The 22836-nt window shown below is 39.2% G+C and overlaps 1 long non-coding RNA gene across 1 annotated transcript in view; it reads left to right on the top strand.

Moving 5' to 3' along the window:
* LOC125486461 overlaps nucleotides 1–22836 on the top strand; it is a 50814-nt gene that overhangs the window by 12879 nt on the left and 15099 nt on the right. The window lies entirely within an intron of this gene.

Here is a 22836-nt window from a genome sequence, read left to right as displayed (position 1 = left end):
CAGTATAGTCACTTTGTCCCCGTCAAACTGATGGCCCTCATTTTCTGTGTCTGTGTGTATCAAGACAAGTGAATATTGGTCATGTCTTTTTACTGCCAGCTGGTGTTCATGTATCCTGGTCATCAATTTCCTGCATGTTTGTCCAATGTAATGTTTATTGCACTCGCTGCAAGGGATTCTGTATATCACATTAGTCCTGTTTACTGTCAATATGAGGTCTTCAGTCTTTGTTTACATTTGATACTGTGTTGATTTAGGTTTGTGTGCAATCATGATCTTATGTGGTCTTAGGAGTCTATTTAGGTCTTGTCTACTTACCCTATCCATGTCCCTCATGATTTTATAAACTTCTGGAAGGTCACCCCTCAGCCTCCAACTCTCCAGGAAACAGCCTATTCAGCCTTTCCCTATAGCTCAAACCCTCCAACCCTGGTAAAGTGTGTAAATCTTTTCTGAACCCTTTCAAGTTTCACAACATCCTTCCTCTAGCATGGAGATCAGAATTGAATGCAGTATTCCAAAAGTGGCCTAACAAATGTCCTGTCTAGCTGCAACATGACCTCCCAACTCCTATACTCAATGCACTGGCTAATAAAGGCAAGCAAGCAGAACAAATGCCGCCTTCACTATCCTATCTACCTGTGACTCCACTCGCAAGGAACTATGAACCTGCACTATGAATGCAGAGAGAGTTCAGCATGGATTTCTTGGGTCCACTCAACTGAATGTTAAAAATGGACATAGGAGTCACCCTCTGCTCTTTTATTAAGAGGTGGGATTAAAATAGCAAAAAAAAGAAGAAAAATCTGCTATGGAGACCCACCTCTCTTGCTAAGTGGCAGGCAGGGAAGGAAGTGTCAGTGGCAATCCCAGTGAGAGGTGGAATATGGTAATCATGGCCAAAATGCCAAAACACTATTTCACATCCTAGCCCCCACTAAACCACCCTTCTCTCTAATGTCACGTTATTTCCTTTTTTAATTATCCTTTCCTGGGATGTGAGCATCACAGGCAAGGCCAACATTTATTGTACAACCTTAAGTGCCCTTGAAGAAGGCATGCAGGGACGTTGGCAAACCATCTTCTTGAACAGCTGCGGTCCACGTGCTTTGTTTCAGTAGTGCTTTGATACAACCAAGTGGCTTATAGACCATTTCAGAAAGCAATTAAGAGTTATTAAAGTCACATACAGGCTAGACAACCAGGGATTGTAGGTTGATCCTGACAAGCATTCGTGAACCAGTAAGATTTTACCCTTTCTAGTGAGAAAAATAGCTGGTTCTAGAATTAATAATTAATTAAGTTTGAACTGTCCTGCTGCATTGGGATTTGAACGCATGTCTCAGGAGCATTAGTCCGGATGTATGGAGTTTCTCATTGAATAACATTCAGACTATGCTAGCACCCCCAGCCTTTCTGGTTTTCAGCAGGATTGTGATGAAAATTCTCTCTCTTCCAATTTACCCAGGCTGTAAAGTGTTAAGGTATAAGTGAGCTCAGTATTCATCAATCCGTGTAACACTGTGATGCAAAGGTCTGACTCACTGCATTGTATTTGGTAACAAGACCAAAATCTATCCACGTGGAAAGAATCTTGATGAAATTAAATTGCCCACAGAGGAATTGGCACAAAATATCGTCACAGGAACTAGCACAGGAAAATGTTCCAGTCAGGAGAGGGGGATGATGACTGTTTTGACTCAGAGTGGGTAACTATTAAAAATAACCTTAAGTGCTGATTACAAAGCAAAGGGTGGAATTTTCCCATTTTCAGGTACAATGTCTGTTGAGTGAAATTCATGTGACCCGATCTGTCATAACTTTGAATGATTTTTCTCATACATTCTTCTCTTCTTCACTTCATCAATTACACAACTGGACTTTTGGGCACCTTTCTTAGGGAATCACCTTTCTTGGCCACTGCTGTCATATTTAAAGCACATCACTTCTGATGTTACAAGCCTCATATTGTGGTGATTGAGCCTCCACATTCAGGACATGATGCGGAGAAAAGGAAAGCTTGCTTCCTGCTTCAAGGGCAGTAATCTGGAGATCTTGGTGGATGGTTTTGGAGAGAGATGGTAGTCCTTTTCTCAAGCTGGCTACTACAGGAGCGCAAGCCACCAGACAAAGTCAGCCTGGACATCAATTGTAGCCTGGGTCATCACTGTGTCCTGAGCGAAAGGGATGCCTGGCAGTTCAGGGACAAATTTAATTATCTTCTTTGCTCCAAGATCTCTCTACTACTTTGCACTCACAGGGCCACTACTCACACTAACTCTCATAATGCATATGCTTCTCACCAAGGATCATGGACTACAACTCTCACTATTACATGCATCTTGACCACTCAATGGCTCTCACTACCTCATCCTCCCAAACTGCTAACTCTTCCTGCCCACTCCATTTCCTATTCATTCAGTTGGGATACCTCACTACCTCCCCTGTTCATGTATCACTTTCAACTGCCCTTCCATCCACTTCCATCATACTCAATCCATCCCTTTGTCTCACTGCAGGAAAAATTGGCAGCAGGTAAGTAATTATAGTCAAGGGGCTAAATACCAGGAATAATGTGGTACTGAGCAGGAGACACTGAGTTCAGCCTTTAATTTCTGAGTTGGTTGGAGGACAGCTGAATTCAACAATTGGCCTCAGTACCCATGTATATGAAAGGACAAAATCAGCCATGGTTTCATCCCCTGATTGTTATCCTTCCCAGAAATCCAATTGTGCACCTTTTTAGTTTCTCTAAATGTTTCAATGTGGCATGTGATGACTACACACTCAGTCCATTATGGAACTGTACCAAATGCCATAAGAGTTTGGGAGTCCATCTGAAATAGGTATTAGGTCCATTGCCTATGTGTACTTGGGCCTAATAAATTCCTGTTCTAAATTGGGTCTTGTTTGAATGAAAGAAAAGTCTCTGTAAGGACCCACACTATGGGCAGAAGAAAATCACAAAATGCTTTACAATTGATTAGTAAGATCTGCTTGGCATCTAGGCCATGTCATTGTTGATCTGAAATTTGCCATTAAATGAGAAACAAACAGCAATGAATAAGGCCATCAGACATAAGGCAGAAGTAGGCAAGTCAACTCATCTTGGTTTGCTCTACCATTCAATGAGATCATGGTAAATCAGACAATCTTCAACTCCACTTTGCTGCCTTATCCCCAACACTCCTTATTCCCATTAAAACCCTGTTTCTCTCAGCCGTGAATATACTTAATGTCCCAGCCTCCATAGCCCTCTGTGGGGAAGAATTTTACAAGATGAGGAAATAAAAATCCTTCCCATCCCTGCCTTAACTGAGCAACCGCTTACTCTGAAATTATTTATAGAATCTCTACAGTGCAGATAAAGGCCATTCAGCCTACTGAATCTGCACCTACTCTTTGAAGAGCATCCCGTTCTGACCCACCCAATCCCCATAACCCTGCATTTATCCTGGCCAATCCATCTAACCTGTACATCTTTGGACTGTAGGAGGAAACCAGAGCACCTGGAGGAAACCTGCACAGATACAGGGAGAACATGCAAACTCCACATGGAAAGTCACATGAGGCTGGAATCAAACCCACGTCTCTGACACTGTGAGGCAACAGTGCTAACCACTGTGCCACCATGCTGCGCCTCTTGTCCTTGACTCTCCTACAAGGGGAAACAACTGCTTTATGTCTCCTTTTGTCAAGATCCCTGGGAATCTTATATGTTCCAATAAGATCATAGTGTCATACAGTCATATAGTGTAGAAACACACCATTCGGTCCACCGTGTTATGTTGACCAACAAACACCAAACTATACTAACCTCATTTACCTGCACTTAGTCCATAGTCTATTATGGCTCAGCATTTTAAGTGTCCTCTTATCCTTCCAAACTCCATGAGTACAACCTACTTATCATCTACTTATAAGAAAATCCTCCCATATCCTGGATCAACTGAGTGAATATTCTCTGGAATGGCTCCAATGTCAGTTTGGATTTCCTAAGAAAATGGGCCCAAAACTGTTCACAGTATTCCAAATGTGGTCTAACCAGTGCCTTGTGTATTTTTAGCAACTTCCCTATTTTTGTAATTAGAGCAAACAAACAAGAACAAAGAAAATTGCAGCACAGGAACAGGCCCTTTGACCCTCCAAGCTGCACTGACATGCTGCCCATCACAACTAAAACCCCTTACCCTTCCGGCGACCATATCCCTCTATTCCCATCCTATTCATATATTTGTCAAGACGCCCTTTAAAAGTCACTATCGTATCTGCTTCCACTACTACCCCAGCAACGAGTTCCAGGCACTCACCACCCTCTGTATAAAAAAGCTTGCCTTGTGCAACACCTTTAAACCTTGCCCCCTGCACCTTAAATCCATGGCCCCTGGTAACTGACTCTTCCACCCTGGGAAAAAGCTTCTGACTGTCCAGTCTGTCCATGCCCTTCGTAATCTTGTAGACATCTATCAGGTCGCCCCTCAACCTCTGTCGTTCCAGTGAGAACAACCCAAATTTCTCCAACCTCTCCTCATAGCTAATGCTCTCCATAATGGTCTCCAGGCAACATCCTGGTGAATCTTTCTGTACCCTCTCCAAAGCCACCACATCCTTCTGGTAGTGTGGCGACCAGAATTGAACACAATATTCCAACTGCGGCCTAAGGTTCTATGAAACTGCAACATTACTTGCCAATTTTTAAACTCAATGCCCCGGCCGATGAAGGCAAGCATGCCATATGCCTTGTTGACTACTTTTCCATCTGCATTGCCACTTTCGGTGACCTGTGTACCTGTACACCCAAATCCCTCTGCCTATCAGTACTTTTAAGGGTTCTGCCATTTACTGTATATTTTTCATCTGGATTAGACCTTCCAAAATGCATTACCTCACATCTTTCTGGATTAAACTCCATCTGCCATCTCTCTGCCCAAGTCACCAACTGATTTATATCCTGCTGTATCCTTTGACGGTCCTCATCACTATCTGTAATTTCATCAACTTTTGTGTCATTGGCAAACTTACTAATCAGACCAGTTACATTCTCCTCCAAATCATTTATATATATTACAAACAGCAAAGGTCCCAACACTGATCCCTGAGGAATGCCACTAGTCACAGCCCTCCATTTAGAAACGCACCCTTCCACTGCTACCCTCTGTCTTCTATGACCGAGCCAGTTTTTTTATCCATCTTGCAAGCTCACCTCTGACCCCGTGCAACTCTACCTTCTGTATCAGCCTGCCATGAGGGACTTTGCCAAACGCCTTACTGAAGTCCATGTAGACAACATCCACTGCGCTACCCTCATCGATCATCTTCGTCACTTCCTCAAAAAATTCAATCAAGATTCCATTTGAAGTAAAGACCAATATTCCATTTGTATCTTCTATGACCTGCTGAACTCGGATGCTAGTGTTTTGTGATTCATGCACCAGGACTGCCAACTCCTTCTGCTCTGTAGCTTTCTGCAGTATTTCCCCATTTAAATAATATTCAGCTCTTCTGTTCTTCCTGCCAAAGTGTATAAACTCATATTTTCCCACATTATATTCCATCTGCCAAGGCTTTTGCCTACGCACTTGACATGTCTATATCCCATTGCATACTTTGTGTCATTCTCGCTGTTTGCCTTCCCACGTATTTTTGTGTCATTAGTAAACTTAGTGATAGTACATTCACTTCCTCCATCCAGATCATTTATATATATTACAAATAATTGTGGTCCCAACATTGATCCCTGTGGCACTCCACTATTTACAGGTTACCATTTTTAAAATTGGCTGCCTTACCCCAACTCCTTGTCTTTCATTAGTTTGCCAAGACTCTCTCTATGCTAATATATAATACCCCCAACACCATGGACTTTAAATTATTAAGTAGCCTTATGTGTAGTATCTTATCAAATGCCTTTTTGCAATCCAAATATACTACCTTTAATAGGTCCCTTTTATCTATCCTGTTTGGTACAGCTTCAAAGAATTGTAAAAAATTTGACTGGCATATTTCCCTTTGTGAAGCAACGCTGAATCTGCTGGATACTTCTATACATTTCTAAATGCTCTACTATTACATCCTTTATAACAGACTCTTAACAGTTTCCTAATGATAGGCACTAAGCCACCTGCCCTTTAGTTACCTCTTTTATATCTCCCTCCCTTTTTGGGTAAGGATATTACACAGGTAGCTTTCCAATCCTTAGAGATTGTTGCTAAATCTAAGTATTCTCAGGGATTTTCTACTGATGCATCCACTATCTCTGCAGCTCCTTCCTTTAAATTCATAGGATGTAACGCACAGGCCCAGGGGATTTATTGGTCTTTAGCCCCATTAATTTCCCTAGTAATATTTCTCTAGTAATAGTTATTGAGCATGTTTTCTTCCACCCTTGGACTCCTTGATCATTTAGTTTTTCTGGAACTCTATTAGTGTCCTCTACTATTTGCTTCTTTGTTGTTTTGTTTGACCATTATTATTTGTCCTGCTTGTTCTGTAAAGGCCCTACATTTACTTTAGCTTTTCTTTTTCTCTTTATATACTTAAAGGTGCTTTTATTGTCTGTTTTTATATTACTTGCTAGTTTACCCTATAGTTTATTTTCTCCCTTCTTTTGGTCATCTTTTGGTGGCCTTTAAAACTTTCCTAAATGTCTGGTTTACCACGACTGTCTGCCACTTTGTATGTTTTTCTTTCAATTTGATGCTATCCTTAACTTCCTTCGCTAACCATAGCCAGTTTATCCCCTTCCTAGAGACCTTCGTCCTCACTGGGATATACCTTTACTGTGAGTCATAAACCATTTTCTTAAAATATATTCCATCATTCCTCAATCATATTTTCTGCTAAACTCCATTCCCAATCAACTTCTGCCATCTCTGCCTTCATCTGTATGTAATTATCTTATTTAAATTTTAGCTCAGTTGTTTCTGACCCAAGTTCAAATTGAATGCTAAATGCTCCTATGTTATGTTCACAGTTCCCTCGGGGAATGTCTTTTACTCTGAGATCAGCTTTTAAAACTGTGTCATTATACATTGCCACATCCATAGTAGCTTGTTCCCTAGATCCACAACATTTTGTCCTAGGAAACTATGATACGTATACTGCATGCATTCTTCCTCATGGCTACCTTTGTCAATTTTAATTTCCCCACTCTATACATAGATTAAAATCAACCATGATTAGTGTACTGCATTTTTTACATGTCCTTATTATCTCATAATTTATTCTCTGTCCTGCAGAACAGCCATTGTTAAGTGGCCTATAGATTACTCCCACCAGTGTCTTCTTCCTTTTGTTATTTCTTCCACTTGTCAAATTGATTCTACACCATCAGATCCAAGATCATTTCTTGCTATCATACTTTATCCATCTCGTACTACCTTACCACCCTACCGACAAGTCACATGTCCCTGAATCTTTAGTCCCCAGCTTTGATCTCCTTGTAACCAAGTCTCCATTGTGTCACTGAGACTATACCAGTGAAACTCTATTTGTGCCATTAACTCATTTATTTTGTTCTGAATTCTGTACACATTTAAGTAAAGAGCCAATACTATTTCTTCTCCTTTGACCCCGAGAATTTAAAAAGGACATCTATGATCTACTGCTGATGGTTCAAGACATCAACTGAACAATTGTGGTTGCAGATTAAAATTTTGTGCTCAACGACACTCTAAGAACTTTAAACTATATGTTTCTGTTATTTAACTTTGTAACTGTGTGTGTGTTTGATTTTCTTATTTTTCTCAGGATTAGCTCATTTTCAATCTAATTGACTCCTTCCTCTACAATAGAACTAGTTAAAGAAATTTCCATTGGAGACAGGTATAGCTTTGCTCTAAAGAGAACATTAACCTTTGATGTGGCTAGTCAGAGATGTTGAAAAGAGGGAACCAATTCACCCCTTGTCACCTGGTTATGACAGTGTACCCAAACCATTAGTTCAGTTCCAATGCAATCCTGACCTTGCCATTCTCACCAAATATCTACCCTTGTCTGGAAGGTTGGTTTATTCAATTGGAAGTTTCCTTGATCCTAAGTAAGAAGGTTGTGGATTTAAACTCAATTCCTAACTTGAAGCATTAAATAAATACTTCAGTCTAGTGATAAGAAGTATTGAATTGATATGGCATGGGAGGTTGGGGTATGGGTGGGGAGGTCTGTTTTCTAGTTTACGCAGATATTAATGATCCCCATGATACTTTTAGAAGATGGTTTCCCTAGTGCCCTGGCTAGGATTCCTACCTCAGTCAACACCACTGCTGTTTATATGATCCTGCTATTTTGTATAGTTGTTATAGTAATTTATTATTGTGACTATTTGCAAACAATGCTGAAAAGTGCTAGGTAAACATATTTCTTTTATTTCAAGGAGTGTGTGACCTGATAAAGGCTAGCCAGGGTTTAAGATCCCTGAGGAGAGAGCTGCAATTACATGTATACACAACATAAGAAGCGTTTTAAATGCTTTATTCATCTTGATATGTAACTCCTTAAAAATTCTTCTATATGTTTTGAATACTTCCTTGAAATGATTACATGAGTGTGAATTATTGAGCTACATTATTCAGCATCCATTTTACATTATGGACAGTACAACTCATTAAATATTTTTGTCATATAATCTAAACATTTTCATGTTTCAAAATACCAGCTGCCTCACCTGATAGTAGATTAGTCAAGAACATATTCGAACTGTTAGCAAATTGCATCCTGATATGATATTCTTCTAAACACCTCAATGGCATCAAATCATTGCTTAACATCAAAATGAACAATTTTTGCATTTTTTTATTCATTCATGAGATGTGGGTGTTGCTAACTGGGCCAGCATTTATTGCCTGTCCTTATTTGCCCTTGAGAAGGTGGTGGTGAACTGCAGTCCATGTGCTGAAGATAGACCCTTGGGGATGAAATTCCAGGATTTTAACCCACAGACTGTGAATGAATGGTGATTTGTTTCTGTAGTGATTGAAACCAGTTGGATCGTGTTGACTACGAGATCCTTGATTGGGATTGTTAACCTGGGCCAATCAGGAAAGCCCTGGCTGACCAATGTAACCAGAAGATTTGGAATCTCCTCAGTCCAGGGGACTAACTCCAAGCTGGCTGGCCACAGCCAGTGTACTGTACACAAGTAAATAAAAGGTGACAGGATAGCGGCCTCTGCAGTTATTTCAATTTCCAAGTCAGGAAGGTGAGTGGCTTGGAGGGGAGCTTGCCTTTGGCTTTCTAGATGAAAATGGCCTTGGGTTTGGAAGGTGCTGTCTAAGGATCTTGAGTGAATTTCTGCAGTGTATCTTGTAGATAGTATGCATTGCTGCTACTGAGGGGGTCGATACTAGTAGATGTGGGGCCAGTTGAGCAGGCTCGTTTGTCTTGGATGGTGTCATGCTTCTTGAGTGTTGTTGGAGCTGCACTCATCCAGGAAAATGGGGGGATATTCCATTACACTTCCGACTTGTGCATTGCAGATGGTAGACAGGCATTTGGGAGTCAGGAGGTAAGTTACTCGTTGCAGTGTTCCTAGGCCCTAACTTATTCTTGTAGCCACTGTATTTATATGGCAAGTCCAGTTGAGTTTCTGGTTAGTAGTAATGCCTCAGGATATTGATAGTGGGGGATTCAATGAGAGGAAATGACATTGAATATTAAGGGATGATTGTTAGATTATCTGTCTTGTTGGAGATGGGCATTGCCTGGTGTTTTTGCAGCACACATTACTTGCCAGATGACAGTCTATGCATACACCGTATCCTCCAACTTAAGTAGTTTGAAGTTTATTCACTTGGTACCAGCAGAAGTTTGATTAACAGCAAGCCCTGGAATGTAACAATATACAGTCAAAAGTTTAAAAACATTTCATACAAACATTGAGGTCTAGACCTTTCTGAGTAAAGTGCCAGTCGTAGATTTAATGAAGCTTTCTTTCATTCTGAACATTAACTGCTGTGTTTGCATTCCACTCTCTGAACAATACATGGGTGGTCATTGCTAAATCATTTAAATTCAGTAGCCAGATATTTATGAAGCTTCAGCCTGATTCTGGTAACTTTACATTTTACTTAGACAGGCTTTTAAAGCATCATTAATTCTGCCATGGGGTAAAGTGGAGGGATTGGTACTGCAAAAGACTATAGCCAAGTTTGCAGGTGATACAAAAACAAAGTGGGAAGGCCAGTGGCGTAGGTGACACAAAGAGACTGTGGGTGTAGATAGATATTTAGGGATAAGAGAGTGGGCAAAATCTTGGCAGATGGAATGCAATCTGGGAAAAGGTGAGGCTATGCACTTTGGTAGGAAATTGAGAAGCTGAACATTATTCAAATGGAGAAAGATTTCAGAAAACTACAGATGAATTTGAGAGTCCTCGCGTAAGAGCCATAAAAAGGTAGTATCCAAGTCCAGCAGGTAATAGAGGCAATTGGAAATTTTGGCCTTTGTTTCTCAGGGAATGAAGCATAAAACTAGGAAGGTTTTGCTAACACTATACAAAGCACTATTCCAACAACAGCTGGAATACTGTGACGAGTTTTGGGGCTCCTTATCTAAGGGAAGGTATATAGTATTAGCACTAGATGCAGCCAAGACAACACTTACAAGGCTGATACAGGATATATAGGGACTGATTCATTGAGTCAGTTAGGTCTGTGCTCACTGAATTTAGAAGAATGGGAGGAAATGTATATGTTTTTAGGGGACTTGGGGGGTAGATGTGGAGAAGTTCTTTTCTCTTGTGGGGAAATCTATGACCAGAAGGCATAATCTCAGAATAAGCGAGTTGCACATTTAAGGTGGTGATAAGCAGGAATTTCTTTTCTCAGAGGGTAGTGAATTTGTCGAATTCTTTACCACAGAGTGCTATCTAGGCTAGTTTATTAAGTATATCAAGGCTGAGATGAACAGATTTTTAGTCAGTGAAGGAATCGAGGGTTACAGGAAAGGCGTCGAAGTGGAGTTGAGGATTATCAGATTAACCATGATCTCATTGAATGGTGGAGCAGACTCGATGGACTGAATGGCTTATTTCTGTTCCTGTGTCTTATGGTGTTATGGACTTATAACATCTCTTTCCCTGTTACCTTGAATTATTGGTGAAGTGGTTTCTTTCCCCCAAACAACCAATTCCTTTGCTCCTTTTCAACAAAATTTGACATTCCAGATCCATCAAAGACTACTTTTTTTTCTCTGCTATGGTAGCCACTTCTAGTTAGTTTTCATCCCTCACTGTTCTTAAGTAAACCAAATTAGGTTTCATGTCATGCTGCTGCACTGGGTCTCTACTTAGCACTGCTGCCTCACAATGCCAGGGATTCGATTCCAACTGTGGGTGACTGTCTGTGTGGAGATGCACATTCTCCCCGTGTCTGCGTGGGTTTCCATCAGGTGCACCAATTTCCGCCCACAGTCCAAAGATGTGCAGGTTAGGTGGATTGGCCATGCTAAATTACCCCATAGTGTACAGGGATGTGCAGGCTGGGTGGATTAGCCATGGGAATTGAAGGGTTAAGAGGATAGGGTAGGGGATTGGGTCAGAGGGTTGGTGCTGACTTGATGGACTGAAAAACCTTTTTCTGGACTGTGGGGATTCTATGATTCTGGTGTAGAGATTAAGTATTCTCCCATTTAAAGTGATTTATCACATAAATCCCAACTGCCCTTGTACTTTGGTCCTCATTCCTTGGAGCAACTCTACCACAACAAGCAAAATTTACAAAAGCTCACACCAATCACTGAACTGACCCACAATTCCAACCAGTTTAGTAGTGCAACAATTTCATGCAAAAACGACCAGTCTCAATATTTCTGGAAGCACTACAGCATTCCTGGGGTTTCTTCATTACTTCTATTTGATCAATGATCAATTGGAAGCATCCAATCCTAGAATATCATCCAATCAGTGGCACTAGGTGAAAGAAAGTTTGACCCAGGGTAATCCTCAGAACAATCACCTGATTTATCTCTTAAAATACCACCATAATATCAGTGGAGGTCTTGGCATCAACCAGCCAATGCCTGTGTTGGCAGTAACTTGGCTAATAGAAAGCCTTATACAGAACTATACCATGTTGAACAAAGAACTTGCAGCGTTGGTCTGATAGCTTATTGGTCAGCTATGACCTTAAACCAATCTCCATTTCCTTTCTGTTGTAGTGCAGTACTGGCCTAGGGAATGGTGCCTTTTTGTGGTAAACAGTGGCACATGCAGTATAAACTCCATCAGCTGTGATCAAACAAGGTCACATTGGTTGCTCCACCATTGTCAATATAAGAACCTTCTCTCTTTCAGGGGTCAGGTGGGTGCTCTGGTACCTGTTGTTCTTGCTTCTGCAATAGCATGTCAGGCATGGGCTGCAGGCAGTGTTGTGTGTGTCTGACCATGCCTCCCTTTGACCTCAGTCATGATCCAATTGCTCTCAGGAACGTAACCTCCTTGGAAATCTAAGCCACTTGACACAGTCAATCATTCCTTAATTGGTTCCAAGAATGTTGCTCCAGGCGTCCATTTCAATTGCAGACTTTGTTCACTCTTTTTGAGCTTGTAAGATCAACAACATAATCAGAATTGCATAAATGTGTCTCAGGGAAGCCAGATAAGTAAATGAGGAAGAAAAGAACAGCAGATATGATGTTAAGTTAATACAAAGTAATATGGGAGGAGGTTTGCATAGAGCTTAAATATCCTAAGTGATGTATTTCTGTGCTGTAAATTCTAAAAGAAGAATGTCCTGTGGGAATGCCTATGGAGTGACAAAATAAAAGCAAACTTCCTTGAAGAAGGCATAAGTAATGCTCTGGGTAAATATATTCGGCAATCAGCAGCATTAAGATGTCACCAGGATACAAGGTGAACAATGCTCTCTAACTAATGAGTGCCCAACAGCCAAAGCAAAGTTAATATTTTTTACAGATTTTAATAGTTGGTGCAGAAAGGATGGGTTATAGCCAGTTAATCCATACTGAACAACAACAAATTCAATTGGCAAAACTAATTTGAGAGATGAGTTTATGGAATGCTTTCACAATAGTTTCCTGGAATGACATGTGGAAAATAAAACTATTGTGCAATGGCTCAGATTTAATTGTCCATCACAGTAAAATGTTCTTGTGTAATATAATTTATTTCCACATTAATTTTGAAAGCCATGAACCTCCAATGCCCATCCAAGAATCGTAAAACTTAGATAAAATCAATTATGTCAGCATGAGAAAAGCTGGCTAAAGTTGATTAGAAACATATAAACAAAAAGGTATGATGGGAAATATTTAAAGAAATAAATCAAAATGTTCAACAGAATTACATTCTATTTCATGGTTTACTGGGGAAGTTAAAGCAAAAGTCTTTACTTAAAGAAAAAGAATCTAAATTCTGGTAAATCTCCAGAACCTGATGGTTTACACCCTATGGTTCTAAAAGAGGAATCTGGAGTGGATACAGTGGTTATATTTTTCCAAAATTCCCTAAATTCTAAAATGATCCAGTGGCTCAAAAGTTACAAAATACAACTCTACTTTTCAAGAAAATAGAAGAGAGAACACAAGGAATTAAGACCAGTTAGCTTAGCATCGAGTCATAGAGTCATATAACATGGGAGCAGACCCTTCAGTCCAACCAGTCTATGCTGACCATAATCCCAAACTAAACTAGTCCCACCTGCCTGCACTTGGCCCATATCCCTCCAAATACTTCTTATTCATGTGCTTATCTAAATGTCTTTTAAATGTTGTAACTGTATCCGCATCCACCACCTCCTCTGAAAGTTCATTCCATGCACAAACCACTCTCTGTGTAAAAAAAAAAGCCCCTATGTCTTTTTTAAATCTTTCTCCTCTCACCTTAAAAATATACCCTCTAGTCTTGAAATTCCCCACCCTAGGGAAAAGACACCTGCCATTTACTTTACCTATATTCCTCATGATTTATAAACATATATTTAGTAAGACATTTCAAATGTGTTATGCAAACTATATTTAATTAATTATAATTCCTGTGCTGAGTGTGATACCCTAAAAAGAGTAAGTTAAAACAGTGCTTGGAGAAGCCTGAAATTATTGTATAATTTTAAACTTGGAGCAATTATTCTGAAGGTGTCTGTTCAAATTAACATGTAGAAAGGAATCAATCTCTAACATACTTTGGTTTACCAAAATGGTCAACGCTTGTTCCATTTGACCACTCTTTACACAAGCAATTTTATGCCTTGGTGTATTCCAATAAGCAGCAGCTTATGATTGGCGCATACAGCTCTCAAATTACAGGGTTTAGAGCTGCACACTGGTTAATAATAATCCTGAAGCCTAAAGCAAGTAACTACACATTTTCAAATGTAAAGAAGAGAAATCAATGCACCAACTAACAAACCACTTTCTCTCCTTCCAATTTTCTCGATGGGATATGGTTCCACAGGGACAGGCAACTCTTCAGCATCCCAATCATGTCTTTAACTAACAAAAATACATACGTTAAGCATAAATGTTTGTTGCTGTTTTTTCTCCCTACCCCACGCTCATGTAATTGTTGCATCCCCTCCCTGTGCCAATTGAGACCAGGCAACTTAATACAAACATGGATCTATTAGTCTTTTTGGTCTGAACTCGTTATCATACTTTCGAAAGCCTCCGACATATCAGATGTCCCTTTTACCTGTGAACAGTCTACTCCAATCAATTTTTGAATATTCTTGACTCATACCATTAAAATTTGCTTTACTCCAAATATAAACTTTAATTTTTATGGAAGGCTTATCGTTTTCCATAACTATTTTAAAACAAATAGAACTTTGATCACTTGACCAAAAGTGTTCCCCTGCTATCACTTCAGTCACTTGCTCTGTCTTATAACCCAAGAGAAGGTCAAGTTTTGCTCCTCTAGTAGGAATATTATTTTCCATAATGCTGGAATCCATTATTAGGAAAGTCTTTATAAAGCATAGAAAAATTATTAAAGAACAAAGTCAAATAAGTTAATGAGGGGAACATTATTTTTACCAAATTACTTAGAGATTTCTTTGAGGATATAACTAGACTAGTAGACTAGATAAAAAGGAATAAGCAGATGTATTTTACTTGTTTTTCCAATAGGCATTCCATCAGGTGACACACAATAGTTCAAAATGCAGGGTAAAGCTCAAGAAGATGGAGGTCATATGTTCACTTGAATGAAGGATTGGGCAATATACAGGAAACAGTGAGTTGATGGAACATAAATGATGTTAGTCCTTTAATAATCAGTGCAATATTTACATTTGATATTAATGACTTAAGAGAAACCAAGTGTAATATATCTAAGTTTGGCTGATGATGCAAAGTTAGGTAGGAATGTAAGCAATGAGGAGGACAAGGAGAGATTGCAAAGAGATATAGGCAGATTAAGTGAGAGGGCAACAAGTTGTCAGATGAAGTACTTTATGGGAACATTTGAAGTTATTCGCTTTGATAGGAACGATAGGGGAAAAAAAACTAAAATGATGCTCAGAGAGATGTGAGTGTTTATGCAAGGAGAGAGAAAGTTTGCTTGCAAACATAATAAGCAACTGAAAAGCCAAATGGCATATTGTAAAGGGATTGGAATGCAAGAACAGCAAGCCTTGCTATCGTTGTATGGGATTTTTGATGGGCTCACATGTGCAACTGTGTACAGTTTTGGTCCCCATGTTTTAGGATGGCTGAACTTGCCTTGTTGGGGTCCCAGCAAAGGTAAACTCAATGAAACATACAGGATTCTGAACAGGGTAGACATGAGAGGGTGTTTCCTGTGGCTGGGGAATCTAGAACATAGTGAGAGTTGGGCACAAGGGGAGCGATAGAGCCTTTGTATATGGCATTGATTGTATAGGACTGAGATAAGAAGAAAAATCTGTATGCATGGAATCTTTAGAATTGTCCAACCCAGAGAGTGTGAATATTCTCTGAATATTTTCAAAAATTAAATCAATAGATTTTTGATCACTCAGGAAAGCTGGGGGACGGGAGGAAAATGGATTTGTGGTAGAAGAGCCACCACAATGGTACGAAATAATAGAGCAGAATCAAAAAGCCAAATAATCTCTTCCTGCTCACACTTTTTCTTTCCCTAAATAACAAACAGATGTGGTGGATCTATGCTGACTTGTCTTCGCTAATGTTGGCCAAGAACAAGTCCAATTTGCCTAAAGGAGCTGCCGTCTGAAATGTAATCAACATTGAATTAGAAGTTATGGTCCCTTAGTGTGTTTTCAGTTTTGTACTGCTGCCAAGCCTCTATAATTTGAATAGCTAATGTTGCCTTATCAATTTTGTCATAGATGCATTAGACTTGGGATTTGCTAACTTTTAGAATGCTTCAGCAGATGGTTTTGCTTGATAATGTGAGTTTCTTTCTCAGGAGAAAACATTCTAAAAACACAAATCAAACTATTAGATATAATCATTTCAATTAAACTTGCAAACATGTATATTTATGCATGCCAGACCTAGAGAGATTAATTAATGACACGCATCAAAAAATGGACTTCTGTTTAAAAAATGTTAATACTTTACTAGAGATTTAAAACTCTGACTTGGAAGCAAATTGCTTGAGCTGTATTTTAAATAGTCAACTGCTGAAAGTTTACAGGACTTCATACTGATGTGTTCCATCGGGTGTACGTTCCTGACTAGCATTTCAGAATAAGAAACTGCACTTTTAAGTCTTGCAGAAAATTTAAACTCACAAAGAACTTTTGTCCAGAATATTTGCTAGATTAATGTCAGGTAAAGGATGAAGTTCATTTACTCCAATGCCAAATGAAATTGTAATAATTTTGTAATGAAAGTATTAGTCTTGTGCAGTTCAAGAAAATTACAAAAAAATTGAAATATTAAAACATGAATGTTGGAATATGTGTCTGAAAGTTAAAAGCACCAATGAGCGGTGACTTTACAGGAAGCTTTACTCAGTTTATTGCTGGATTGATGGGTTTATTTTATGACAAACAATTGAACAGATTAGTTCTATATAAATTCGAATTTATAAGAATGAAAGGTGATATTATTGAGACGTACAAGATCTTGAGGAGACTGGAAGCGATGACCTGATGACCAGTGGATGCTCCCTCATGTAGGGAGAATAGAATAAAACAGATTAGAATAGTTTTTCCCTCAAAGGGTTGCTGGAGTGTGGAATTCTGATGTTTGAGTTAGGCAAGATTTTAATAGTTCTACAACCAATTCCCAGGCAATATTCCTCAATTTGGTTCCTGATGGAATTCACCAACTCATTCAGCTCCCAGTTGAGGAGGGATGAACTGACTCCCCTTCATTATTCACAATCTATTGGTTGATTGCAACAAGGTGAATTTAAATAGGATCCCTCTCCCTATGGATACATTTCTCTCAGGCTAAAGGAATTTAGTTTTTAAAAGTCAATTTAATCAGGCTTTCTTAAGTTAACAAAACAGGGAGCTTATTAGTTACTAAACATGAGCAGAAATAATAACACAACATATGCACACTCATTAGAATTAAGATTCCAAAGAAATGATAAGATATGAGTCAGTCTCTGAGTCATTTTTGAAGAGTAGATGAAAAAACAATGCGGACATTATAGTGGATATTACCAGTAACATGATGTTGATAGCTGGAAGTCAATTTCGAGATTCTTGGCTTTGCAGTTTCATTGAAATTCTTTTGACACAGTCTAGCTGGCAGCACTCAGAATGCAAGAGATTTTTCTCTTTCCTTACCTGTAGTGCAGGAGTATTTGTGGCTTTTCTCAAAACTGCAACTTTTACAGCACATTAGTCCATACTTCAGGATATCAGGCCACTGACATACAAAGACCAAGGTTGAAGCCTGTTTTTAAGTTTTTTTTTGGATTGATCTGGAAGGGGAAACCACAAGCACCTCTGCAGGAGCTGGCTCTAAGTCTTTCTGTTTGAAGTTTTCCTGATTTTTATTGGTATGACATTCTGGAATTTCTCCCCAAATAGCCACTGAATTTACATCAGCAATCAGCTTGGCTATATCAATCCTCCTTTAAGAAACATATGTTGGAATTAAAGCTCAATATGTCCGTAGGTTTCCTGGGGTTATGATCCACAGTCATGATAGTAGACTGTGAAGTCAAGGATTATGGGACACAGATAGGAAAGTGGAGCTGAGAACACTAAATCAGCAATCATCTTATTGAATGGTGAATTAGGCTCTTGCTTCCAAGTCCTTTATTGCTATGAGCACATGCACAAGCCTGTGTCATGCATGTGAATGTCAAGGGTGAAATTCTTTGCCAGCATCGTTCTTTTTGCCTCTAATTTCAATAGAATTCAATGAAATGTTGCCCTATTGGGCTACCATCAGAACATTGGATTCATAGCAGTTAATTAGGATCAAGTTGAAAGTGTAATACTAGTCAAGTTCTACAAATTTTAGATGAACAACCTGCAACCCTGCAAAGCTGATAAATTATAAAGCTGAAGGGCCTTGTAAGGCTACATAATCCTAAATAAGCTATGCAAAATGATTTAAGGCCAGTTCAAAGATATTGTGTTTAAAAAATAGACACATAGAAAATAAGAGTGAGCAGGCCATTTGGACCTTCAACTTTGTCATTCAATATGATCATGGCCAATCATCAAACCCAGCACCCTGTTTCTGTTATCTCCTCAAACCCTTTGATTTGTTCAGCTCTAACGGTTGAAAACATTCAATATCTTGTCCTCAATCACTTTCTGTGACAGAGAATTCCACAGGCTCACCACTCTCTGGGTGAAGACATTTCTCATCTCAGTCCTAAATTGCATATCTGTATGCTTAGACGATGATCTCTGGTTCTGGAGTCCTGGACCATCCTTCCTGCATTTACCCTGCTTAGTCTTGTTACAATTTTATAAGGTTTCTATGAGATTCAACTCTCGTTTTTCTAAACACTGGTAAATGGTCCTAAACGATCTAGCCTCTCGTTGTTCAGTCCTGCCATCCCAGGAATCAGACTGGTAAACTTTTGTTGCACTCCCTCTATAACTCTTCCTCAGATAAAGAAGCCAAAACTGCACACAGTACTCTAGGTGTGGTCTCATCAAGGTCCTGTACAATTGCAGCAAGCCATCCCTACTCCTGTCCTCAAACTGTCTCACTATGAAGGCCATCATACCATTTGCCTTCTTCACCTACATATTTATTTTCAGTGATTGGTGTGTAAGGATACCCAGGTCTCATTGCGCATTCCTTTCCCAATCTATCACCATTCAGATAATAATCTACCTTTATGTTTTTGCTATCAAAGTGGACAACCTCACATCTATCCGCATTATACTTCATCTGGCATTCATTGGTCCACTCACTCCATTTGTCCAAATCACACTGAAGCATCACTGCATCTTCCTCACAGTTCATTCGCCCACACCGCTTCATATTATCTGCAAACTTGGAGATTTTATATTAACTTACCTCAATTCAGAAAACTAATATATTTTGTGAATATCTGGTGTCCAAGCACGTCTAATCCCTGGAGTACACCACTTGTCATTGGCTGCCACTTGGAAAAAGATCCTGTTTATTCCTTCTCTTTGTTTCCTGTCTGCCAGCCAGTTCTGTATCAATGTCAGCACACTATCCCCCAGTCTCACATGCTTTAATCTTACATACTAGTGTCTTACGTAGGACTTTATCAAAAGTCCAAATACATCCACTGGCTCTATTAGCTACATCCTCACAAAATTCCAGTAGATTTGTCAAGCATGATTTCACTTTTGTAAATCCATGCTGACCCCGTCTGATCCTATCACTGTTTTCTAAGTGCACGGCTATTAATTTTTTTTGCGATTGATCCTAGACTTTTCCCTACTACTGATGTCAGGCTAATTAGTCTACGATTCCATTATTTCTCCAGACATTTAAAAAGTAAAATCTGGGCTACATTAGCTACTCTGAAATCCATAGGAATTGTTCCAGAGTCTATAGGCTTTTAAAAAAGATGACCATCAATGCATCCATTATTTCCAGGGCCACTTTGTACAGCACTCAGGAATGTAGAACTTATTGGTCTTTAAGCCATTAATTTCCCGAACACCTTTCCCTACTAATATTGATTTCCTTCAGTTCCTCTCTCTCACGAAACTGTGTTCTCCAACATTTTGGGGACATTATTTGTGTCCTCCTTTGTGAAGACAGAATCAAAATATATATGTTTAATTAGTCTGCCATGTTTTTGTTTCCCAATATAAAGGACTTACACTTGGGTTCATTAATTGGTTTCTCTTCACATACGCATTGAGCTTTTACAATCGGTTTGTGTGTTCCCCGTAAGTTTTCCCTTGTAATTTTTTTCCTACACTTTTAATCAGTCCCTTAGTTGAAATGTAAACTGCTCTCAATTGTGAGGTACTTTTTTTTTGTCAATTTGGATTTCATGCTATTCCCATGTTAGTCATGACCGGGCCCTTCTTTCCTGTCTTATTTTTGCAAGTCAGAAATGGACAAATTGTTACAGTTCCTTCATGGTTTCTTTAAATGTTTGCCACTACTTATTCACCATCTCTTTAAGTAATGTTCCCCAACTTATCACAGCCAGCTCATGCCTCATACCATCATAGTTTCCTTTACTTAGAGTCAGGACCCAAGACTTAGAATCAACTACGTCACTCTCCATCTCAATATCATATTATTCACACAACCCCCAAAGGCCCTTGCACAGCTAGACTGCCAATTATTCCTTTCTCACTAGACAATACCCATGGCCTGCTCTTTACTTGATTCCTCAATGTATTGATCCAGAAAACCATTCTTTACACACTCCAGGAACTCCTCTTTTACAGGATTGTCACTAATTTGATATGCCCAATCTATACATGGATTAAAGTCACCCATTATTGCAGATGTTCCTTTATTCGTTGTGTCTCTAATTTCCTGTTTAATGCCTACCTCAACATTACCGCTAGTTTGGAAGTATATATACACAATACTCACTATTGTTTTCTGGCCCTTGGTTTTTCTAACATATACGCATAGAGGTTACACTTCCTGGAGCTAATATCATTACTCCGTGTTGCAGAGTGTATTCTTTTCATTCTTACAAAAAGCACATTTGGAGAACTTGCAGTTTGGGAAAGGGTAGACCTGATTGATATTCACTTGGGTCAGTGAGCTGCGGCTTTTTGCTTTTGCCTCTGAAAAGGATTTTGGACTTTGTGCATTACATTAATTGGTGCCTTATTCTTAAAATTGCTCCCTTTTGATTTTGCTCTTAATTTCTTGAGGAATAATTAGGTTAGTTGTTGAGCCTGATGAAAGAAAAATGTATAAGTTTGGGAAGATCTAGTCCATGCAACATATGCTCCTCCTTGACCGAGTGGCAGATATTCTGGTTCCCACCATCTTCTTTATTCCCACTGTAGCTCCATATTTTCAATGGAAAATTATTTTTCCCTTACATAAGTAAAAGCCATGGTATCTTCACATTACAGTATGGGCCAGTGGTTCCCCAACAAACTGTATCATAAAGTACACTATCACATTTGAAATAAATTAATAGAAAGTGCTGTTGCTGTCAATGGATCAAAATTTTACGATCCACTCCAATAAATGCAACGGATCCAGAACTACAATTTGATTATGATGACTATACCAATTTTGGGGTTAGGCAATTTACATTTAGTAATGATTCTGCACGATAAGGTGGTGCAAATTATGTCAAACACACCTGGGATTGCTCCAATGGAGCCTGATTTAGGATTAGAGAAACAAGCAGAATTGAATCCCTTTATGTGCCAAATTTCTGTGTGTTCCCAGGTTAATTCTGAATTTTATTCTTGACAGGCAACACATTAGGTGCTCCAAAGATGAGAAAGCTGGAAATCGCACAAGTGACAATGCCACTAGATATTTACATAGTAAAGTTTCAAAGGTGCACTAAGAACCTCCACCACACTATGCGTATAATCCCATCAGAACATTCTGACTTCCATCTGTTGTTGTGTACAGGAAACTCATGTCTATAAGTTGCCTGTCTAGCAGCACTTACAGGAACATTTACAGGCCACTACCCAAAATAATAAAACACCTGATCCCCTATTAAAATTAGAGTCCTGCTCTGGGCTCACTCTCCTGTTGATTACTTACTTGGCTGATTTTTAAAAAAAAAAACATTTGTCTTAGTTATTTCTATAATCAGAAAAACAACTTTCTTTCTTCTGCTCCACTTCCTCATGCACTTGTAGGTTTTGTTGAGTTAATCATCAGTGTGTCACTAAGGAAAGTAAAATCTCCCACCCTTGCTGAATTTTGAATTCTCAGCACTGGACTAGGAATCATCATTGTCTAAGCACCATAATCAAGTGGCACAAGCTAGCATGATCTTCCAAGCTTTCTGACAAACTGCAACAGTGCATGACCTCCCTGAAGTTCTAGTTTAGGTAATCGTTAATGTTTCATTTTTTCACTGTTAGCCTCTTGCTCGCCTTCCATTGATCCTCTGGTGACAATTTTGAATTCTAACTATTCTGCGTGTATTTATTTGTCCTTATTGAGAACTTCCCTGGTTATTTTCTCCACCTAGTTTACACTTTGGAACCGTCATAAACATGGCATTTCAAAACACCAATTTTCTCGCTCCATTTCCCATTGCTCCAAGCTTCACTTCCATAATACTGTTCTGACCAGACATAACATTTGAACACAGATTCTTATTTCAAGCTGATATTCCCTAGAATGTTGCTTTGTTTTGTAAATACCTTTCGACTGTCCCATTCTTCAAACCAAATGTCAATTCTGCTTTTGCCAACAGACGTTGCTGTGCTTCACAGCTAGTTGAATTGATTGACGTGACCTAATTTGCTCCAAATTTACTGTGCTGTTGCACCCTGGAAATGCCTTCTCCTTTGT

The sequence above is a fragment of the Rhincodon typus genome, chromosome 29, assembly GCF_021869965.1.
Source record: "Rhincodon typus isolate 14 chromosome 29, sRhiTyp1.1, whole genome shotgun sequence".
Taxonomy (NCBI): Eukaryota; Metazoa; Chordata; class Chondrichthyes; order Orectolobiformes; family Rhincodontidae; genus Rhincodon; species Rhincodon typus.
Note: the sequence above shows the minus strand (reverse complement) of the source record. Positions and strands in the feature narration are given on the sequence as shown.